Consider the following 23,969-nt stretch of genomic DNA (forward strand, 5'->3'; position numbering starts at 1 on the left):
ATCAATATTCAATAGGGTCAATAGTTTCTAGCAGCATGGTCGTAACCCAGATGGTGCCGTGATCTGTTTCTCGCTTCGGAGGAGGGTCGATTTCTCACTTACGAGGAGTGGAGGTCTGCGCGAATTCCATCAAAGCCAATCGAAAGAAGGGCGACTTTTGGGAAATAGAAAATTATGAGGTGTTAGCTTCCGGTGTACGGGAATTTTTGAAAGTTTGCAATTTTCGAAAAACTTAAAACGGTTCTTCGCCTAACAAGTTCATTTGCACTTCAATCGCTCGATTTGACAAAGAACTATTCTTTCGGCGAACGCCATTGCTCTCCGACGAACGTGTGAGAAAATCTTTATGCGTATGAATTTTCTGAAAAGTTGCTATTTTCACAAAATCTTCTCACTCGACTTTTTGTTAAAAAACCCATCCGTATGTCCTCCTTAAAATTTGAGAGAGCCGGGAGAGGATGTCACTGGGACTGCTTGAAATTGGGAATTTCAAATAGACCTGTGGAACACTTATCACGTAAGGCCGCTTCGGTGTAGTTATCTGTCTTTATTTTTTCGAAAACGATGACACTACTAGATAAACTTACTCCATTTCTGTCATACATAATCCAACGATCGTTCCTTGGAAAAACGAAGTGAAGGGAAGATGAACGTATACTCCTTAAGCAAACCCGTGAGTCTCTGACCGAAGGTTCAAAACCTTGGCAGAACCTCCGAGTGTTTTTAAATTAGCAACAAAAACTATTCGGCCCCGAATTTTCGAGGTTTACAAAACGTTTATGAGGTTTGAAAAATTCAAAGGTTTTTTGGCCCTTCAGCTTTTACGACGAACGATTTTACATTTTTAAGGTGTTTACCGAAGTCTCGAGGTTACGACCAAAAAGTCACGACGCGAATCGGTGAGAGTTACATGAGAGTATTAGGGAATAATCCGGGAATCACTGGAAGAATCACTATAAGGTATTGCCCAAAACTCGCGCTGAAACCGGGTTTAGCAGATTTGTGCAAAATGAACGTATACGAAATCGCCCCCGGAGAGAAGAACCAGACGATCGCCTTCTGATTTTGGATTTCACTAAAGAATTTGACTACAATTTTGGCTTGACTTATTTACCTTCTCCGGTCCGGTTTGACGAAGACGCCCCTGTGTACCTGAGACTACTGCCACGACTCATAGATGGCGGCGCCGCTATTCACTTCAGCTGCAGCACTGCCCCACCTGTCGCTCCTTAGATGGCGCCAAGCTCTAAGTTTCGCTTTGCATATTGTTGAATAATGGAACTATTTAGACCGAGTTTGATACCCTCAGGCTAGAGTTGATTTCTCCATCTTTTGCTCTGCGCGGTATTGAACAATGGGTTTATTTGGGTCGGGTTTGATATCCTTAAGCTATCGTGTATTTCTCCAGATTGTCTCTCCTTTATCGTTTTTCGAGCTGCGCAAACAGCACGTTACGAAAACAGTCGTTTTCCACATTTTTTAAATGGGATTAAGCAACAATAAAACTTAATCCCGAGGCTGGCAATTGACTGATAGAGGAATAGACGAGTGCATTTTTCTGGTCGGAGGCAACCCTATTAGACAGGTCGCATTTATAATCTAGTCAAATGTTTATTTTGACACCGTGAGCAGTGTTAAAGCCTGAGCTACACGCTTCGCCGCAAAAGAAATAACTCACGGCGGCTATTATTTAGAAATCCGAACTAAACCGACTATAATTAGATATTTAATTTTTTTTCGAAGATTTATTCGGGAACGGGCGGAATTTATGAGTGTGGGAAATTGGGAAATTAGGCTCGTTTTTACTGGTTTTTTGTTGTCAAAATCTCTTAAGCTCGAGAGGCGCTGAAAAATTGAGTGCGCGGCTTCCACGCAGCTGCACCCAATAAATACTAGAAGGAGATTTTAATATTGTGCGCATCATAGAACCGGAAGCGATGGCTCAGACTGTCCGGCCATCAAGGTGCATGAACCCAAGCAGACAATGCCGCAATCGCGGCCATACATAAAGCCAAAAGGGTCATTTATTCGACGTAATTAAAGGGAGTTTATATATCCGTGTGTATACATTCAGCCGATTTATTGCCGACTGTCTTTTGTTGGTCGTATTTCTCTATTAATTTGTTGCAATTTTGTCAGTGCCAAGGCCTAAAAGCTTACAGGCCTCCGCCATCCCATCATCAGCTCAACGGTTCTGTCGGACCTCCATTGCTTCAAGCTGTAGATTTTATCGAAAAAGAAAAAAAAATGACTTGTGATTCGGTCACAACTACATGTCTACCCAGATTGTGACGACATCTATACAGGATGTGTCACGATGGAGTTTACCGCAAATATCTCACATTCGGTAGCAATTTTCGAAAGGGTTTTGACAGAAACATGTAGAGTTGTGTTGGGACTGTAAATCGCAGTCGTTATAGAATACATAGCGTCGCGCATGAAGCCGCGATGAAGCGAGCTTGCGATTTTTTAAACGGCACACCCTGTATATTTTTGCATATTTCTGTATCTAGGTACGTTTGATATAGCGTATGCTATACTGAGAATCGAGAGATTGCGAAGTGCATTTCCGTGGAGGATTTAACAAATCAATTCTCCTGCTTACAAAAACTGAGACCCGGCCAGAAACTAGATATTTATTATCGCATTAGGAAAGCGGTGCTTAAAGGTGTTCAAATTGTCCTTCTTGGGATACTGAACATGCTTGAAATCGTCGAAATAGTTCCGTAGAACAAGCTCTCCGTATCATATCGGGCGTGACTGTACGGGAATCCTCTCGAATGTGATCTTTCATGTCTTCTAAATTAATTCGGCGCGTTTGATAAATAATTCATTCCAGATAACTCCACGGGGAGAAATCTAGTGAGATTAAGTCCCGCTTTTCTCGTCCATAAAGCACCTAATCCTCTCCAATACGTGACGAAAAGGACTTTTTCAAAAGTATTAATTTCTTTGATTATCATTACTAACATCACGATCTCTAGATTTTAAGTAAAGCATGTGCGATACCAAACGCGCCGGGGCCTAGAATTCGACAAGGAACTCAAATATGCAAAAATATACAGGATGCCCCGTTAAAGGAAAATGCAAGTTTCTTTCGTCGCAGCTTTATGCGCCACCACGTATGTTTTCTCGTCACTTAAATTTGTAGCTCCAACGCAACCCCACAGGGTTGTGCCACATTTACTGCAAACGCTATCTTGAGACACCCTGTATGTTAAATCATCTTGCGGAGCTCCAGAGAAGGCACAAGTCACTTCAGGTGGTGAAGTGGTTCGTGCCTCCTCTGGAAACTCTGGAAAAAGAATCCAAAAAGGTCTGCGGTGGAAAGGCGAGTGAGTGGAGAAAAGAACACTAAAAGACTTCATGAAATTGCTAATCTCTGAAAACTCCCAGGAATCGCTAAAATCCCTAAACCGTGTTAAAACCGACAAAAATCCTCGAAAATTCCCAGAGAATCTCTTATCTAAGGAACTTGGAAATCCGAAAAAATTAACATTTAGCAGTGCTTACACTCGTACGGGTTTTGAATAGAGGCAAATTCAATCAAATCAAATATTTTTCCTTTGCGTTATGGAACATCCTGTATAGCGGCGGCACCACAGTGATTGATAATAATTAAACTAAATGCGGCTCGTTAAGGCCGGCTTAATTTTAATCACCTGCAATTAACCGGGAGCAAGATGGTCGTCGGTCGTAAAGGGAAACATAAAGTTTGAACTTACGACCGGCTGAGTTTACCCCCCTCTTCCGCCCCTCTTCCCCCGTCCCACCCGTAAATCAATAGCGAAAGAAGAAGCGAGAGTTTGGCTTAAAAAGAGGAGCCGCGGAAGGGTAGAAGATACAGGCAGAGATCTAAAGTATCACCGCTTTAACAATTCATCCGACAAACATCTGTGTGATTCCCATACACCCCTCAACCGGCTTAAACCATGTCTAGAGGGAGTTGGTGAAAGTTTTGCCTTCGCCTCATTGGATACAGGCAGGGGAATATAGACGAACCAAGGGTATCGTGCCCGGCCCGGGCACATTCAAGGCATCGTGACGTCATGACTTCTGAGGTGCATGCAAGAAGAAACGATGAATGTCGTTAGAGACCAAACAGGCATCCACACCACCTCCTCGGAATGGAGGACCGCCCCATTTGCAAACACTGCCGTGCGGGAGAGAACTATTCGCATCACCCCCAAGGGAGGTGCAATGGGGGACGTATCTTAAGCTTAAGTCTGCAGTCGTTTTACCACTTTTGTTGTTGAAAAATGTTCAAAGGCACCAAGTCGGAAAATTCAGGACGACTAGTGTCAAGGTATAACCCGTAGAGCAAGAAGAGAGTGATGGGGTAAACGCCCGATTCTCTAAGGTAGTTTCGCCAGTGCCTCGGTGCAGAGGCGGAAAAAAAAAGCCCAAAAGGGAGCAATTGACTGATGTCCCAAAGGGTTAAAGTGGCGTGCAGAAAAGTCGGCAAACTGGTAGACACACAGACAAACATGCACCGCGATTGCATCTGGGACCGAGTAAGGCACGTAGCGCACTGCGCGGGCATTAATATTATAGTTTTATTGTTCTCCTTCAGTTTAGTATTTTACTTTTATAAGCTTTTTACGGGTTCCACCGATAAACGGATAAAAAGCCCGAATGCAAAAAACGACGATTTACGACGCACGTCTGCAGATGCGAGAGATTAAATTAATTCGCCCAAAATTGACGGCATGCGGCCATCCCTTTTCGCAAAAATTGCAATAAAAACGGTTTTATTTGCTCGACGGTTCATGGTACCCCGGCGTCCTGGGTCCAATTACCATGGTAGTTTTCATGGTTTATGAGCGGGAAAGATTCGGAATCGGCACACAAATCCACCTCGTAAACGCAGACAAATTAAATAAGTATTAAAATCACAAAGGCGAACATTAAACTCAGTGACAAATTGTCTATGTTTCCTTCTTGCGGGGAACTTGTATGTTACTTCAAAGTCGCCGTTTTTTTGCTGTACGTTACATGTCCATCACTTTCATCACCTCCAGGTAATTGCAGTCGAGCCTTTCAGTAGGGATGTACTAGATATCGATAAAGTATATTTACTCGCGTGTATGTATACCACTCGCAGCGTCCGCAAGTGGCGCTGACGTAGCCTGGAGGCGATTCTAGAGGTTAAAATAATGAGCTCTCACGAATACGCTCCCCAAAAAAGGGGGAACCCCCGGACGGGGTTTTTCGCAATATTTTCGAAACGGTTTGCGCTAAAATTACGAAACTCGGTATACTGTGATAAGTCGAAACGGGAAAACTTCTTCTTTATTGATAACCGCGGATTTCGGTAGGGCCCCACGCGGGGGATCTCTCGCGTAAACGTAGCCTCAACCGTTTTTGCCTGTGACACTTTTTTCTTTTTGAGGTCAAACTATTGAATCGCGAATGTTTTTAAATGAAAAAACTTCTCCTATTTCATCTCGTTAGGATGGCAGTTAGGAGAGCAAGCAGTTTTCCAGCACGATAAATTTTTATGACCCGATGCACGACGACGCGGACATCAAAATGCATTTCAATGAACGCAGCAGGCATCATTGTAATTGAAACATTTTTTTTTTTTTAATTAATAGTCAGCAACAGCAAGACCAATACCATCAAAGATTTATCACTTATTTATAACAAATGGGGAAAATGGCCTCCGTTACTCTCGACGCATCCTCTAGTTCGTTCCTTCGTAGATTCCGGTGTACACGTAGTCCTGTGCCGGTTTATAGAAACTTATTTTTGTGAAAAATGGCCACTCCTGACGAGACGAAGTGAAAGGGCCAGTTTTACGCGAAAATATTTGACGTTCGGTAATTTCATTTAAAAAATTATACAGAGTCACGAACAGAAAGTCGGGGCAATATTTACGTACCGTATGTGATGATCCGGACTGAAATCTGCAATTGTTAACACAAAAAAAGTTTTCTCATTCTCTCACAGTACACTAAATTTCATTATTTTAACGTAAACCGTTTTGAAAATATTGCGAAAAAAATATTTTCAGAGCCCCCCTTCAAAAAGCAATTTTTCGAGTGTGTTTAAAAGATTTAAAAAAAATTATTTTAATTTTCAGAGCCACCTCGCGAAATTTTTCACGTTATTTGCGGACACTCTGTATCATTAAAATTTCAGACTTCCAAATTTCCGACTGATGTTTGAGTCGAGTACGTGCCTGCACGCCCATTGCAGCATCACATTCTCATACCTTCGTTTGATTCATGAAAATATTAGTCATGCATCTCGTGAAAGGGATCGCAGGCTACAGTCAAAGGATGGCAAAAACACATAATTAAATCGAGTGTCACTTCAGTGTTGATCAGTTTTTTACTGAAAAATTTCATACGGATGTAGCTACAGCCGGAAAATATTAAATGACTATAGTGCAGACTGTTCACAGTTGTCAATGTTCTGTTTGAGAAACGTTGTAGGTTGGCTCATCTGCAACCTGGCTGTAGATTCGGTTTTTAAAGAATATCCCCGCGACCCCAATTTTTAGTAAATATTTTCCGGTGATTTCAGCCGCATAGCAATTTTTCACGTAGCTACGGCCCGAATCTTAAAGCTTCGTAGAGAAGGGTTCAGGTTTCGGCCCTACTTTTTCTGGTTGATGGCATACTTTTCCCTTTAAAAGTAAAAATAAAAAATTTTGATTTGCGACTCAGAAAAATGTACATTGTGACGTGTCTAGAGCCCGCAAAAAGAAATACTATCACCGAACTTTCGGACTAGAATTTCTCACTTTCAATCCGTTACCTCGTGCGTAAATTAAAACGTACACGTTGGATCTACTTCCGAATCGCCGCCTTTTGGCACAAGTGCGAGCATAAACTTTAACCTCGTAAATCGATAAAGTTTTCCCTGCCTAGCACATTTCATTCTCTAATGGTTGTTAACGTGTTGCTAGGCGAGTTTCCTATCGTTCGTGAATTTACTTTCGCATTACCGTACATTGAATGTCTATTTACTAATAAACGATATGATTGTGTGCCACATAGAATAATCTAATAAGCCTCGAGACGTCACGAGGTGACGTGAAATTGGAAAAAAAAACAATTACGGTAACTGGGTCGATCAGTCTGGATCGATGCATCGATCACATATTTCGTCGCATGCCAAGGCACACCAATAAAATGCGAATGAGATACCGGGTGGTCAAAAGGAGTATTACCTTCGCAATTAACAGGCGACAAGATCACCCTATGCAGTTTAATAGAGGTATTATACCATCATGCTATCAGCCAAGAATTTTATTGAGTCTAGACTGATAAACAGACAAACAACGTCATTTTCTGTCTGCCAGCATTTTTATTTCGTGAAAACACGTCAGCTTCTATATGCAAAAAGGGTGATGGAACATTTATTGCTGACGATTGGGAAGTCATCGCAGTTCCACCAGCGACACCACTTTTTTCTTCTTCTTTTTTTTTTTTTTTTTTTTTTTTTTTTTTTTTTTTTTTTTTTTTTTTTTTTGATGGGTAGGGGGGTTGTTACAAGGCCAATTTGTCCTCTAGAGACGCAACAGATGACGAAAGAGAAAACGGGGCCTAAAAATAAATAAAACTGCATTAGTAACGCTACAAATGTCACGGCACGCCGATTTGCATGGATCTTCCATATTTCACTCGAGGCGGCCAGAGATACCTTTCACCCAGAAAATAATCCAAATAATCCGGATTAAGGTTTTAATTTGGGGTTTGCGTGTGTGACCTGAAGAGTGCCGTTACGCCACTGATTTTCACGAGTAGTGCCTTATTACGAGATTTGGGCATTACGGAGATTGAGAAAAATCAGGTTTCGAGAAGACGCAAGTTCATTCCACTCGTCTGGTCGTCTATGATTGTAATAGTTTTCGGTTGACGAGTTATTAAACATAGATAATAGTATCTCAAGGACCGCGACGATACCGTGCCCGGTGCGTTTACCTCCGTCTTGACTGTGAGCAATAATTAAATATCTCGAAAGAGCAGCCAGATGAAGGTACCTGCTGAGTACTCGGAGAGCTCTTGAGCGAATGGGGAAACTTTAAGTCTGCTATCAATCCGCGAACTTCGCGCCAGATTCCGGGCTGCAGATGCCCAAAATGTCTGTAGAACCATCAATTCCTGTCGTCTCCAAAAACTACCTAGTTGTAATAAACTGCTCACGGAAAAGATTGATGCGGCAAAATTTTTGCTCCCGCCAGAAATGAGAAATGATAGACTTTGAATGGCGGTTTCTTCTAGAATCAGGATCGAAGATTGACGTTGAATTAAGACCATTTTTTCCAACGATGCGGAGGGTGAAGAAAAATATTTCGCAAAATTGTTACGTGTCACCCCACTGAATTTTGGTTTGACATTTGGTTGATATTTTGGGAGCTGTTCGGTGGCTTTCAACATTTTTGCCAAGAAAAAATTTACGGGATATGTTCCAAAACTTTGTAGTTTCTCAGATGGTCGGGAAGGTACCGCTCCCGATTATAGTACGATAAGTCGACGGTAAAAGTTAATTGATTGTAAAACCAGCGTCGTAAACCTATTATTAACAAAACATTCTACGTTGTGCCAAAAGATCTAACGAGAAACTGTTCAACTTTCTTCTAAATATGGACGCATGGCAGATGCATTAATTTCAAGCCTCCCATTGTAATGACGACCGCAGTAGTCCCGCCACACAAGGCAACTTAAAAAGGAAAAAAGGTGCAACTTCTTAAAACACCCTGTATTTTTTTGGCTGCCTGAAAACCGTCAAACACGTCATGAAACGTGAGAAAGAAAATTCTAGAATTGTCCCCACCGCCAAATGTGGTGGGTTGCAACGCAACCACTTTGTAGCGCATTGTTTCCGTCCTGTATATCCCTGAGAAAATTGATTTTATTCTAGATCAATCTCCCACCCTAGTTCTGGCACAGCGGCCTTTCAAAATCTGTAATTAATGAATTTCGGCTAAGGCGTTTCCGAGATCCAGGCCCGCAAAATGACGAAAAGTTTCACCGTATCGATCTTTTCCATGAACACTTTATCTCGAGCCATTCCCAGATGCGAATAAGTTCCATATTTGATTATTTTTCAAAGATTTTAATGGAAGGGCAAAAATTCGAAAAAAAATAACGTTGGTCCGGATTAAAGGGATTAAACGGGTGCGGTCGGATCGTTTCTGACTTAAAAATTAGGTCCGTGGATACTTGAGGTAATGCAATCGTGGAAAATGGAAATTCGAGAGGTGGAACTAAGAGAGAATATTACTGTCTTGCGCCCGCTTATAAAGCTTATCTGGCCGATTAGTTTGGTTTCTACTGCAAGGTAATATCTTCACATGTTCCCGAGATATCGGCGCGTTTCTTCATGAACTTTCTTATCATAACTCAAACCAAGACCGGTTTGTCAGTCGCTCCTCCTCGAATAACACAAAAGGCTTCTTATCAATCGAAGCCAAAAGAATCGCCGTTGTTGTTGTTTATTTCCTAAGCGTGATGCACTCCATTGTCGATGTCTGATGCCCTCTTTATGTACGTTTTATTGGAGGCAACAAAGTGCGGTTCGTCTGACGGGTTTTTCCATTATCTGGGCCAGTGCCCCCCTCCCCTTCGGGACGAAAACCGACCGCAATCTGTTTTGCTAATTACGCCGTTAATTGGCGCAGACGTTCACGTGGACATAAATATTAATTTGAGTACCATGGCGCTTCGTCATAGGTCGAGGTTACCGAAACAATACATCCAAATTCCTTCCTAAAACAATAATTAACAGTCGTTAAAGTCTTCTTTACGATCAGTTCTTGGGGCTGTGGGAAATTGGTCTTATGCATAGGTGCTAGGTTAGGGAAATGAGGGGAATTTGCGCGAATTCATCCTCCATTGCGGGCGAATGAACAGCAAAACGCACGTATTAACGGCAGTTTTTCACGCTCTGGGCATTAGTCCATCCTTCTTTTATTTATTAGACGAGTGTAGAGCACTCTGAGCCTCATCTCAATAAATTTTCATTTAGTCGATTTAACCTGGTTTCGGTGGTACCCACCCGATGAAATTTTCTAGACGTTATGGCGAAGGAATTATTTTCGTTCCTGTACAGTCACAAACGTTATTCGACAAATTTCATGATGTCAATACACTTTATATATATATATATATATATATATATATATATATATATATATATATATATATATATATATATATATATATATATATATATATATATGTATGTATTTGATAATTGTTGAAGTTTAGTGCCATCTAGGATCATGTAATTTAATGATAAAACAGTTTTATTTCATTTGCAACTGTAAAACCAAATAATTGGACTTTTCATATGAATGGTAGTGAATTAGTTGGAACTTGGCCTCGCCCGCGGCCAGATGGCGCCATACGTACGTGTTGATCTGTGTTGATATACGAAATAGGAACATTTGCATTACATTTGCGTTCTATAAGCGACTACGTGGTAGCTACAAAAAGATTATTAAGGACCTTTGGAAATTTCCGTTTCTAGTTTTTTTAAATGGTGATTTTTATTGACCGACCCAGACCGCCGTGACGATCTCTATAATTTTTTAACTTAACGATGATACCTTTGCGCCGCTGTAATGCGGCCATTAGGAGCCCCTAGGAAGGTTCAGAGATACCGGGTGTTCCTTAAACAGGCGCCTCGTCAAACTTTTACAAGTCGAATGTTATTTATTAACGAGAAATATATTTGCAAAACACCGAATTCGTATGGGAAAGTTTGGGTGGACTGCCTTTGAAGGACCCTCGCTACAGGCTAGCCCAAATAAACTTCAATTATTTAGTTTGGATATAGCTTGTAGCCGTTCCTGTCCCTGAGGATATTGATCAGTTTCTAATTTTTGACCTCATTTAGAAGCACCAAATAAAATTTATATTGAAACAATCTCAGTGCGCAAATTCATTATATGGATTTTTAACGTGTAAATTTACTAGTTCAGCTTTAACTGATCAAATCAAGATCAAAGCAAATTCCTTGTCTGGGTTTCGGAATGAATTATTTTTCAACTGAAAAAGTTGAGCACCAATTCTTTCGGATTTGCGTTATCGACCAGGATTACGGGTGTTTCAAATTTAATTCACTAGTTAATCAGGATTAGTTCAGGTTACCAACCTGAACTAGAATACTCCCTAACGGTAGACGTGAAGTAGTGAGGAGTGCAGTGCGTAAAAAACAATGGGCGCATTCAGGCCCTCAAAGCGTCTCGAATCGGCTACGGCACGCTGCGTATCCTGAAAACGATGAAAGCGCAATATGCTAAACTGTCAATTGCCGTAGCATATCGAAGCGTAAAGAAAAGAAGCTGTTTAAGAGGTTTTAGGCTTGTCATCCACTTAATATGAGGTTATAATGCAGAGAAAGGGAGTCGGACCACTAATATAGTGCACTGCGGTCCCATTCGAGTACACAGGAGACACTTTGAAAATAATTCAAAGCAGTGCCGGTAAGCGGCTACCGAGCGCTTAAAGGGTCTGAATGCGCGCCACGATGCGCTGCTAGTGATATTTAACCAATTGTTTTATTCTCACATAATCGCGTTCATTGTTCGATATTTTGATGTTTACGATGTTTTTCAGGTTGGAATTGAGTCCTTCAGTAGTGTACAGTTTATTTCCAATTTCTCTTGCAACAGGTAACCTGAACTAATCCGAACTAGTTAAGAGACGCGATATATATTTTGTTCTGATCATTTTTCCAGCTGAAGTTAATTGTTATTAAACTCATAAATTTCTGCTATCTGTCCTTCCAGACAATCTCATCAATATCCATTCAGTGTGTCAACCAAACCAAATAATTACTCTAAATAATGTTGACTAACCCTTCCAGGGAAATATTACATATTTAACCGATCTCCCAGATGAAACCGCGTATTATTAATCTGAACTAACGTGAGCTAACCTCGGCATACAATTCGCTAGTTTACTTAAATTTTTTCAAACGAAATTAACCTGAACTAACTTATTTAACTTCCATATAGGTATGTGCAAACGTAACCATAAACCAGTATGGTGCCGCTTTCTCCGGAGCAGCCTTAAGGTCAAACCGCTCGTACACACATATCGGCTCGTAAATAATCTCCAAAGGATTTAAAAGGACAAAAACACCAACAAACAGTTAAGAATAATCACTTACGACACCACGAAGAATGCGGATACGAGACACACACACACCGGCTCAGTTACCGATGCGTTGGAATGCAACTTACCTGTAACAAAAGAATAAAAAGTCATGTGAAGGGGGCATTACTTAGTTGGATTTTGTAGCAAAATTAATCATGTAACGGGTTAATATCTCAGAAACTATCATATTACAACAGGAATATTCATGAAGCTCTGTATCGGTCGAGAGACATACACACACACACACTCACTCATACACACTGACGGATGTAGGGTACCTACCAATTGAGAAAATATCTTAAAAATTTATACAAATGTGAAAAATGTATGGAAATGCAAGAAAACACATCAAATATGGGAATATGTGAAACATTTCATGGAATGTATGATGATGTTAGCAAATATAAGTAAATGTTCAGCATTATTGATTATTACACTACGGAAATGCGCGTCTCCTTCAGTGGCGTAGGACGTTTTGACGTGTCATCTTAATTTTCGAATTATAACATAAACTCGTTTTTTTTTTACTTATAGGAGACCTTATATTAGATATTTTGAATCGTTTCATTAGAAGTTTTAAAAAAGCGAAAACAATTTTTTTCATCCTTGAATGTTGCAATCGGCGTCCCCATTTCCATCTAAGCCGCTGTTGCGCATTTCATTTTTCTGCCCTCAACTTCAAAGACGCGTCCGGCACGGCCCTGTTTTTAGTGTATTTAAATGCAAAATTTTCATACAGTTCCATAATATGACTTCCAAAGCATCAATCATTGGCGCATCGCAGCCTTTTAGAACTTACCATTAACGCTTTTCCAAATCTTGCGCCTCCACGTATTGTCGGCCAGTTCTCGTTTGAAAAGAAATTGTGATCGCTACGTCTCGATTTTTCCTGCCTTCAAAATCGCATTTTTCCACATTGCTGATAATGCCACCGTACAATCGGTGACGGACCGCCGGCCTACGTGTGTCCCCGCTCACGGCAATCGAGCCCCCCGTATACCCAACTTCTCGAATTTCTATATGCTATTTTATGAAGTATTTTGCCAAGTTCACTTTTGAATAACTGCGTGTTTGGTGCTTAAGTCAATTCACCGAATCAGCCATATCATGGTAATGGTCACAAGGGGTTCTTTGGAAACATTCTTGTTCCCGGCCCCATTCGTCTTAGAGGAAAGAGTACTTGAAGTCATATTCAATCCTTTTACCATTGTAGTACCAAGTGCATCATCAGTAAATCCTCTGAAAGCGGTTTCGCTTCCTCTTGGGCGTACGTACGGTGTACGACCGATGGCAGTTGAAGGCGTTCGACCCTAAACGAAGGTGAACGACCCAGAGGCAGGTCCATATCGAAAGTAAAGGCCTTTTCTTGTGCGTGTGACCTTCAGATGGTACGCGCCAAGGTACCATCATCCTCCGCGGGTTTTCACGTCACGCGATAAATTCTAATGGCGAAACCGCCCCTATTATACAGAATTCACCCCCAGAAGCTCGTAAGTCTGCCTGCGGGAAATCCGGTGACGTAACAGCTTTCCCCATCGGTTGCCAGGGAAACTGGACGGCCTTACGCACGTAGCAACAGTGCGTGAAACGAGCGAGACTCCTCGGAGGTGGTAAATGTTTCACTTTCTGGACGGATTTTTGCGGAGCAATAGAAGGTGAACGCACCCATCGTACTGGTGCTAATTCAAATTGCCCATTGTTGCTGCGTGATGGGCCATCGAATATTCATCAGGCAGTGCCGAAATCACACCTGCAGGTGTCGCAGATTCGTGTCAAGAATGTACTGCTTTAATTTTTTTCTAGCAGGAAGGCATGTGCGTGTACCCGCCACCAGGGTCACATACACGTAAATCAAACGCTATTCCCTCTTTATATGGCGTGACAGCCTTTAACTAGTTAGAAATATGTGTCCAATATTTATTACGTGCATTATATTATACGAGGTAAATCAGAAACTGATGATTTATGCGACCCGTCCTCGCCGGTAATAACGCAATGGCGTGTCCGACGCCATTTTGCCGCAAATTTGCTCCATATCACAAGGGGAAAATTGCCATCGTTGCGGGATGTGTCGCGAGATTTTCGAATTCGGAATTTGTTAGACAAACGAAGGGAATGCGGAAAAATGCGTATTTCGTATCAGAACAACACGGAACCTCACTCAAATCAATTATTTCGTTTTTCAATCACTTCGAAGACGCCCCCAACGGACTCAGATATTTAAATCAAGCACCAATTGGCTTAAATTGATTTCGGGAATTTTTCACGTAAAAACGAGGTCTAGGGGGCGCGCAGGGAGTTAAAAGAAGTTTTTCACATATTTGAAAGTTTCGAAATTTTACATGAAATAATTAGCTAATTTCTCAGCTCTTTTAGAGACGCTCCTGGGCTCGGAAGATTTGAGAAAATGTTCGGTGCGAAATCGAGGGCTCTAATGGCGTGCGAAGAGTTAAAAACCTCGTCCAATGTGCGAAACCCACGTAGATGTACTCAAAATAATTAGTTAATTTCTCTCAGCTTTCTTAGAGACGCCCTTGGACTCGGGCACTCAATTCAAATTTGTTTGATGGAAAAATTTATAATTTTTTTATTTTAGAGGTTCAAATCGACATCTAAAGTGATATATGGGGTGTTCTGTTTTTTTGTAGCTGGACTTTAACCACACTTTCCACCCATGAAATTAATATTAGTGCGCCATACATATAAATTATATTCAAGAAACACTTTGTTAAGGAAATACAAGGTGTTGAAGTTTTGTATCTTTCTTCGATTTATCTTTTACAACTCCCAAAGTTTTTCAGATATTTAGCTCAAGTTTTAAGTGTAACTTTCTCCTTGGGGTCTACGTGACGGGATAATGCCAGACAACCGTGAAAATCTACGGGGTGGTAGTTTTTGGGGTTAAGACCTATTTTATCACCCAAAATTTTTCCTTAATATTTAACTTTAAAAATTTAAATTGCTCCTTCAATTTACAAAAACTTTTATGCATTTCGACCATTTTTGCGTGTGCCACGCTTTTTCGGTTATCGGCGAAGTAGTGCATGCTACGGCATGAACCGAAGGAAGGATTTATTTATTTATTTATCGTGCAAGAGCGAAAAACTGATTTTTAATAGAAGAGAAACGAAAAATAGCAGCGGACTAGGCGACAACAAGAAGCTCGAATACAGAATAAATTGAACGGCGATAATTTCTTCGATGACAAAATAATTTAAGTCAATATCAAATAATTGTTATTGCAGAAATTATTCGAAATGATCGCCATTAAGTTCTACATATAAATTGGAACGTCGCCATAAAGATCGCCAAGCATCTTTCAAATTCTAAGCAGTTATTCTAAGAGTGGAATTTCTTATTCGCCTTATAAGCCGTTCTTGATAGTTTACAGGAGTAGAGCACACGTTTTGCTTTATACACTCCCAAACATAAAATTCTAGGGGTGTTAGATCGGGCGATCGCGGAGGCTAAGCGATTGATCCTCTACAGCCAACCCGTCTCTAATTTGTATTTAGCCAGTTCCTCGCAATCGGGGAACGATGGGAAAGACATCCCTGTAATTGTGCTGTTAACTTATGCTCAAATTTTGAGCTGAATATCTTAAAAACCTTCGAAGCCAGAGAAGGTAAACTGAGAAAAATATTAAATTTCAGTAAGCTGTGTTTCCTTAACAAAGTGTTTCTGGAACGTGGCTTCCAGAGGAAACTGACATTATTTTTATACGTAGAATAGTAATTATAATCCTGCAACAAGAAACCCGGACACTCTGTGTAGTGTGTAATACGTTCGCATATTTGTTGACTTGCAGACTGCAAATCGCGACGTTACGTGCAATATGAATGTGAGGAGATTCACTATTCTCTCTGAACTACATTAGTGTCTCTTGTGATGAGGACAAAAGGGGGCATTTCCATCTTTAACTTTGACATGTCACGATCCACTGCCGATAATTAATCTTGCCTTTTCTGTCGGCCATGTTTGCTTTCTTTGAGCAGAACTAGTTTCCTTTGCAGTGCCTTTCTGAATGGAAATAATTAGATGTAGTTTTTTGTCGGTGCTCTGTACAAATAGGGACGTAAAAACGTAGTCCGTAGCGTTGGTGCGGCAATAAAACGTCGGCTTTCCTCGAGCAGGGCCCATTAAAGAGAGAATTATCATCCGACACACTTACTTTCCCGAAAACGTAGACCACGCAGCGACTCGACTTCCTTTGTTTCGTACATTTTCCACGGCATTTTCCGACTTATCCCCCTTAACAAGCTCCGGGAACATAAAAGTTTGTCGTCTCTAGGATCGATAAGCGGCGAAGCGATAAAAAATATGAGCCCTAAATGTCAGCAGCTTTGCAAGTTTTCTTTGTTGTCTGGCCGGGGACCTAGACTAGACAAACAACTATGTAAACTCTTTTTATGTGCCTCGCGACCCTTTGTTGTCGCCTCCGATCCATGGAAAAATTCCGCGAGCCATATGCCGGAAAACCCGGAACTGAAAAGCACTCCTGCGTGTGCAGTATACTCGAGTGAACCCGGAAAAGTGCGTTTGTTCAGCCACACAATGCCGTGACCGTAATCGCTTATTCAAGTTCGCTTATTATTCCATCACATTGCAGGCACCGCTGCATTTTCAGCTTTTAATTGAAATTGATGTGCCCTGTTGCCACTCCACACCCGGTTTACCCATGGGAACTTCCTTGTTCCTTGTGTTACATCAAAGCCCATGTGGCAACCTCGCCGCTGAAAGCTCTTTGTTTTAAAGCGGAAAGATCACGCACCGGGAGGAGTGCGAAGGGGAGAGGAGAGTGCGGAACGCAACTCCCCTCTGGGGGCTTTTGTAAACGGGCGCTTTGAATAACTGGGTCAAACGCAAACAAAACCCCATAAAGCATGATTAGGATCGTGGATTTTCTTATTTGAATGCAACGAGGTCGATTACCACCATGAATGCCGAGAGAATCGTGGCGTTGCCAGAGAGGCGCAACCATAAGAGGAAACTTATTGTTGACTAAAAAAAAAAACATCGGAATGATTTATTTCCTCGAAGCCCTAACTTGTATGGTAATGTTTTTACATCCAAAACGGGAAGTTACCAAGAGGGAGACGAGAAGAAGAGAGCGGGTGAGGAAGAGCGGGAGGTAGGGAGGGATTTACTAAGTCAGGCAGTTTGATGCTTCCCTGAACTGTTTGACTTCATCTGAAATGTAAATTATCTATCTTATCTAAAAAACAAATGCTTCAATTTATTTGACTCGCCTCTAGTCAACTCGGCTGTCAAATATACCGTTATTGACTGTAAATAAATTAAAACAACATACTCTTCTCGGACAAAACTCGAAGATCTCACGTAAGGCCTTTGGACGACCAGGATAGAGCATCAAGTGTTTTCTCAATACGTCATAACCGAAACTGTTATTAAATGGACAACAATATGTGAAGCCCAGGACGTGTGGCCCCGAAACGATCTGCAGTTCTCCTCTCCTCCTTGCGCAACAATGACTCCTGCGACAAATACGTGCGTGTATTTGCTTCCAGAACTTCAAGACAAATGCGTAGACTCTAAAGAGGACTTCGAAAATAACCATCAGCTGCTCAACAACACAAAAACTCTCAGTTTGGTCTGTACCCACCCAAGAATTATATTTATCCTTTGCATAAACGACCAGGGAATGATCGATCGATGACACGAAACTCGAGCAAATCTCGAATGGAGTGTGAACTGATCGGTACTGGTATCAACCTATTCATCGGGCTGGTCCTGGTGCTTCACCTCCAAAAATGTTCCGCCTTTTCCTCATAGTTGCTCATTAAGAGAGCGACTCAGCAGCGGCGCATTCTTCTCGTTCCTGTTTGTGTCCAGGTTCTAGGACTGCAATTTCCCAAGCAGTGTCACAAGAGGTTTTATAAATTGAGCGAATAACTTAATTGCCGATAAACTAAGGTAATTAATTTTATAATTTATGGCGTAAATGCGGACTAACGACCCCGCATTTCATCCCCTGTTGGTTAAAGCCCCTGCCACACTATTTAAAAATAAATCTTGACGAGGGATCGTTAAAGATTACACATGGACGAACGGTGATGGGGCCAATGGATTAATTCATCGAATCAACTCTGCGAAATCTGGACGTGCACGACGTCTGGAGGTCGCAGTATTGGAGAGTCGAATTGGGAAGGAGCTCGGTTCAAAAAGAGTTCATTTTGACAATCAGTTTTACCCCCATCGTCACGAAGGCCTAACAGTTAGTCTCCCAATGATCGCCACATCTCTAAATGAGCGACTTCCCCGTTAATGATCGATCAACGGCACACCTCCTTGATAACCCAAAACCGGTAATTTGCATACGGATCAAAAGGACATCGCTACGGGCCGCAGTGCGAGGCCGCCGCGAAGGGTCACGCAAGGGCATGTCTTTAATAACTCATTATTAGTTGCTTATTCGCAGACGCTGATTATGACACTTACGATTTAAGTCCGGCCCTGCATGTCGCCTTTCAAAACAAGCGCATCAAAAGGCCAAAGGCCAGAGCCGGCATTTTTGTTGTAAACAAAAGGGTTATAAAGGCACATTTACGTCGGACATAGTGTAGACGACCCCATTTTGTTATGTTGTTGTTGCGGACTTAATTTTCATTGCGATGTACTGCGAGATCGGACAGACGTGGGATGCTGAGCGCTTATCTGCCTAATGGGAAAAATAAACACCGGTCAATTTGCCTAATGAGATAAAGAATATTGAGGCGTTATTACCACTGCACAGACCGTTGCCAGCCCAATTTCTCTCAGACCCGAACGAGGTTCTTCGTCACCAAATAAAGGACGCAAGTCATGCTCCGACTGAGTAATCTTGATCTCATGACTTCTTAAAATTACGTCTGCGAGATGTTATCGGGAAATTACCTATGGTCGTCGCCATCTTGCCGGGAGATGACTGAAACTAATTCCTACGCTTTTAAGCCTTCCAACAACGAAACGGTGGGAATTAATTTTCTCTGCTTTCGGCAGTTGTCGTTATCAATTAACTCCCTTTAAATGCTCAGCCTAGCAGAACTATGCGACATTTCTCAACTATTTGATGCAAACTTCGCCTCTTCAAATCAGACACAGACGTCACGCACAATGGACATCCCATCAGTCTGGGAGGGATAGTGGTTTGTTTGAACCAGGAGCGAATTCTCCACTCTTTCCGAACGATTTAGTCGACACAAAGAGAGCATTAATCAATACATTTAGCAGGCTCACTTGCCCCCAATTTCCCATTCCAGAATGAGTGATTTCAAACGATGTTGACAGTACCACCTCAAAACGCTTTTCCACTCAAATAGGCCTACTAAAGCAATAATTTCGCGGTCCAGGAGAGTCGACCGTTTTGCAGTTATGAATATGTGCACTGAATCAAACGCTACCTCCAGCAATGCCGAAAGCTGTCACGTGCGCTGAACGCTGCCGAGAGGCGGCAATATACCAACTGCATACACACCCAGCGGCTGCTCTCTCCCTTGGATAGTACCAACCATGAGGCCCCGTGCGAAATTACAGTGACGTACCTCGTTCCCCGTGTGCGCTGCGATTTTCCAAAATTTGCCTCAGAAATTCACATTGCTTTTTTTGATGATTTGGACTACTCTCCGCCTGTTCCCGGGTTTCGCCCAGTCACAACGCTGATGGGAATCGACAGAGCACATTCAAGATTGATTTTGAAGTCTGTAAGAGGAATGCTTCAGGATCAGTTCCAAAAAATTACTCTTTTTTTGGCGATTACAGCACAGATGCTCCTTCTCGCGTTCCCATTTGAACGAATTGGTACTCATGAACACAGCTTTTCCGATGATTTAGAGGGACCTACAGTTGGCAGTTTGGATCTTTGCACGTGTCAACCAAAAAAAATACATATAACCAGTGACGTATCAAAAATTGTTTGTTCTCAGATTGAAATTAAAAGAGCTGGTACGAACAAAGGCGGGTAAAAAATGAGAAGATGGAGGACCGTTAATATCAGAGGAATAAAAGCTGTTTATAGTTATACGGACCACAGTGAACTCGTTAACATACAGGGCGTCCCTGAAAGGACTGCGCAACGCTCTATCAAATAGAGCGCAGCTCAAAATAATAAGTCGATACAACTAAACTTGCCTTAGTACAAAGTTGATTTAATTTATTTAATCCACTACTTCGAACTAATTTCACGAAATTTCGTGTTCGGGAATTTCTCGCGATGAGAAATTCAAATTTATCGACGATTTCGGTGCATCTTCCAGAGGGCGCCACGAGCGACCATTAGGACTAGTTGTTTTAACAATTTCGGATAATCAGCGTGCTCGACCAGCTTTGGATGAGTTCTTTTCCAGAAACCGCTGCATTCAGCGACGGCAATGAGATCATTTTTTTGTGCCACGAGTGTGTCACTTGAGCTTCGGAAATTGCCTTTCCACCTTTTCTACTTCAAAAATGTATGCCATGCTAATGTCTAAAGCCAACCGTTCTCGATAAAGTGGCATTTAAAGTCGTAAGTGTATTAAAGAAATCAAGTCGCGTTAAGTAACATTTAAGACAGTTTCTGTTATTTATGTGCATTGTCTTGATTCAAGGCGTGCTTTACTAGGACTGGAATATCAAATATCGATAATGAACACGTCTGTGCCGAAGTAAATCCGCTTGCCGCCAAAGCACGGCAGTACCGGCAGGATTTTAAAATCAGCGTTTGGACTGGAATGGTTTGATATTTTTATTGTTGATCCTCTTCAAACCAGCAATGTCCAAACAGATGAATTGGCAGAGGTGACATCGCTCCGGCGAATTGGCCAGAGCGCTCCCCAGATTTGACACCTACATATCGGTTATTTCTTTTGGGGAAGCTCAAAAGACGGAGTTCGTTCGACGCCCTTAACGAACAGAGATGATTCGTGGCAAAGAATTCAGCATTGCGCAAATGCAATTAGACATTGTGAGGAAACTTCAAAAAAAATTACAATATCGTTTTTTGCGAAGAATTAATCTGTGCGGACGTCCAGATGGCTGTCATTTTGAGCCTATTTTAAGGTTGGTTAATAATAATCAGTTGTTTATTTGATTGGACAGTTTTGGCGATTTAAACGTATCGAAATGGCCGCTTGTGGCGCCCTCTAGAAGATACGCCGGAATCGTCGATAAATTTGAATTTCTCATCCCAAGAAATTCCCGAACGACAAAATTTCGTAAAATTAGTAGCGGACTAAATAGTAAGACGCATTAAAGAAAATATGATTTATTTTTTCACCTTTGACACCCTGTATCTCGGTTATTATCAACGCTTGTACAGTCAACACAGTACAAGGCAAGTTTAGTTAAATCGACGCATTGCGATCTGTACTCCACCTGGTGGAGCGTCGTGCAGGCTTCTCAGGGACACCCTGTATATTGTCATGACTCTGATCGCGCTAGAATCGTAACAAACAACCAACTCAAAGCCATAAGTTCATACCACTATCTTTATTCAAACCGCATACCCTCCCATTATCAGTTTTGACCCGTTAGTCCAGTCTGCAGAAGACATGCATGTTATATCTGTGTCTTTGTTATTTGAACAATACGCCCCCCCCCACACGCCGTAGACATGTAGGTGCTACCTAATTCGATACACGCGGAAAGGACTACTACAAGCTACATCTAAGTCTTTGGAGCTTGCAAAGGTCGGAGTGCTGATAGTCTCCGGACGTCTGAGAAGAAATTCTTTTGAAGACTTGAACGACTAAGACCATTCTGAAGTGTCCGGCAATTTTTTTTTTCGTGCAAGAGTACAAACAAGGGGACTTCCATGAAGATTTAAGATACAGAGAAACTACCATCCATCTGCATTTATGCATTTACCTACGTGTGCATTTAAGGTCATCAAGTAAGACATTTTCGGGCGCATAAAAAATAACGAGTGAGCCTACATCTGGTCGTTTGCGCTCTCATAATGGATTCACGGAGCAGTTTTGGAATTTTTATTATTATTAATATTATTATTACCATTATTATTGTGATTATTATTATTATTGTTATTATTACTATTATTATTATTATTATTATTATTAATATTATTATTATTATTAGTTGCAGAGTCTAATGACACCGCGTTTATCTTCATCTGGACGCATATCGTGACCTTTTTTTATTAACAGCGTTTGTTCGAAAGGAGACAAACATGACCGTGTGATGAGTGGAACTTTTGACGAACAGGACCTGAGTCAGGCCCGTTGTGTCCAACCCACAACTCGACCCAATCTTGCGTTTAGATCTGTTCGACGTAACTCTTCCAAAAAACCCGTCATTCCATCGGATCTTCTGCTGATCCTTCGCTTGCGGATGTGATTCCTCAGCAGCTCGACTGGACGTAACGCTATACCTTCAGATCTTGTGCGCATCTCATTGTTGCTTCGTCGGTGTCTTCACGGTTCGCCTCAGAATTCCGACTTAAATGCCCAAAACACATAAGAATTGCTCTAAATTCCCTAAGTTTGGTCCAAATAAATAACACACGCCACCCATAGCTCTGCCAGATCTATTTTCGATAGGCATAAGCTAAATGTTTTCACACTAGCCACAAAGTCTAGCCTCGATATAATCACGTCCTCTATCGGTTTCGGCGTTGCCGATGCTGCCGTATATTCCCCAGATCTCGCTCTTAATGTTACATCACATCGTTTCAGCACTGATGGATTCAGCGATTATTGCACTTGTTCGCATTATGTCGCTGTTGCATAAACTGACCAGACTTGGCAACCGAACGCTTTCCGATCGTACTCCGTGTTTACCTTTTGGCATCATTACTACATTACTAATAGCGCCGCAAATAGATTTTTAGTAGTCTAAATCTAAACCGTTTGATTTCTAATTATACACAGAATTGTGCGTTATTTAAGAAGAAAGAGGGCGTGCCCCTAGTCCTCCCTCTCAGAAAACTACCTTTGATACCCTGAGGGTTAGAATACGGCATCACGCCCGATCCGAGGGACCACGGCATTAATCATTTGTTATACAAGGTGTTTCTGAATTTAGTGTCATAAATTCAACCGTGTATTCCAAGTCCGAAAGTATGACGAAAACTTCATATAAAGATACATCGAAAGGCGCTTTGTTTTCAATATACAGGGTGTGAAGTGTCGCTTCCTAAAGATAGTTCGTTGTTAATATTTTTGAAACATTTCGAGATAGATTTTTTTGTACTTTATCACAACTTTTTGTGCTTTTTCTGAATTTTTGCAAATTAATTGCTACATTTATCTAAGGGCGAGTAATGCAAAGGATAAGGGTGAAAAAGTACCTAAATTTTTAGCTGTCAACTTTCTTAACAAATCTGTAGATTTTTAATTTTTATTAAATTTTATTAAATAAACATCAGATTTAAACCTGGTTGACATTAACATAAAAGAAAAAAATATTTTTGACATTTCCGTGCATGATAGTATTTCTTTATAACGTCTGGTGGTTATTTCGTTACTACCGGAAAATTGTTTTATTAAAATTATTTTAAAAAAAAACGAATAAAAAAGCTATTTAAATCTGATATTTATTGAATAAAATCGTTAAAATTTCGACTTTTAACGAGAATACCTTTTTATGTATAAATCTTAAAATTTAATATTTTTTCTGCAAAATGGTCAGTAAAGTTAGATACAAAAGTAGGTACTTTTTAACCACCCTGTATTACCTGCCTCTGAAAAAATGCAGCAAATTGTTAATATAGATTCAGAAAGAGCACAAAAACTTATGAAAAAGGACAAAATTTCATAAATTTATCTCGAAACGTTTGAAAACATTAATAAAAACAATCTCCAGGAATCAACTTTTCACACCCTGTATATCGGAAACGAACCGTTTGTGAATATATAGATT

At 41.1% G+C, this 23,969-nt stretch overlaps 2 protein-coding genes across 5 annotated transcripts in view; one reads left to right on the top strand and one right to left on the bottom strand.

Moving 5' to 3' along the window:
- LOC136348308 (uncharacterized) overlaps positions 1–23,969 on the bottom strand; it is an 86,272-nt gene that overhangs the window by 48,663 nt on the left and 13,640 nt on the right. The gene's annotated exons all lie outside the window — the stretch shown is intronic.
- Positions 1–23,969, top strand: part of LOC136348302 (heat shock cognate 71 kDa protein-like) — a 78,474-nt gene that overhangs the window by 22,762 nt on the left and 31,743 nt on the right. The window lies entirely within an intron of this gene.

This window comes from Euwallacea fornicatus, chromosome 32 (genome assembly GCF_040115645.1).
Source record: "Euwallacea fornicatus isolate EFF26 chromosome 32, ASM4011564v1, whole genome shotgun sequence".
NCBI lineage: Eukaryota > Metazoa > Arthropoda > Insecta > Coleoptera > Curculionidae > Euwallacea > Euwallacea fornicatus.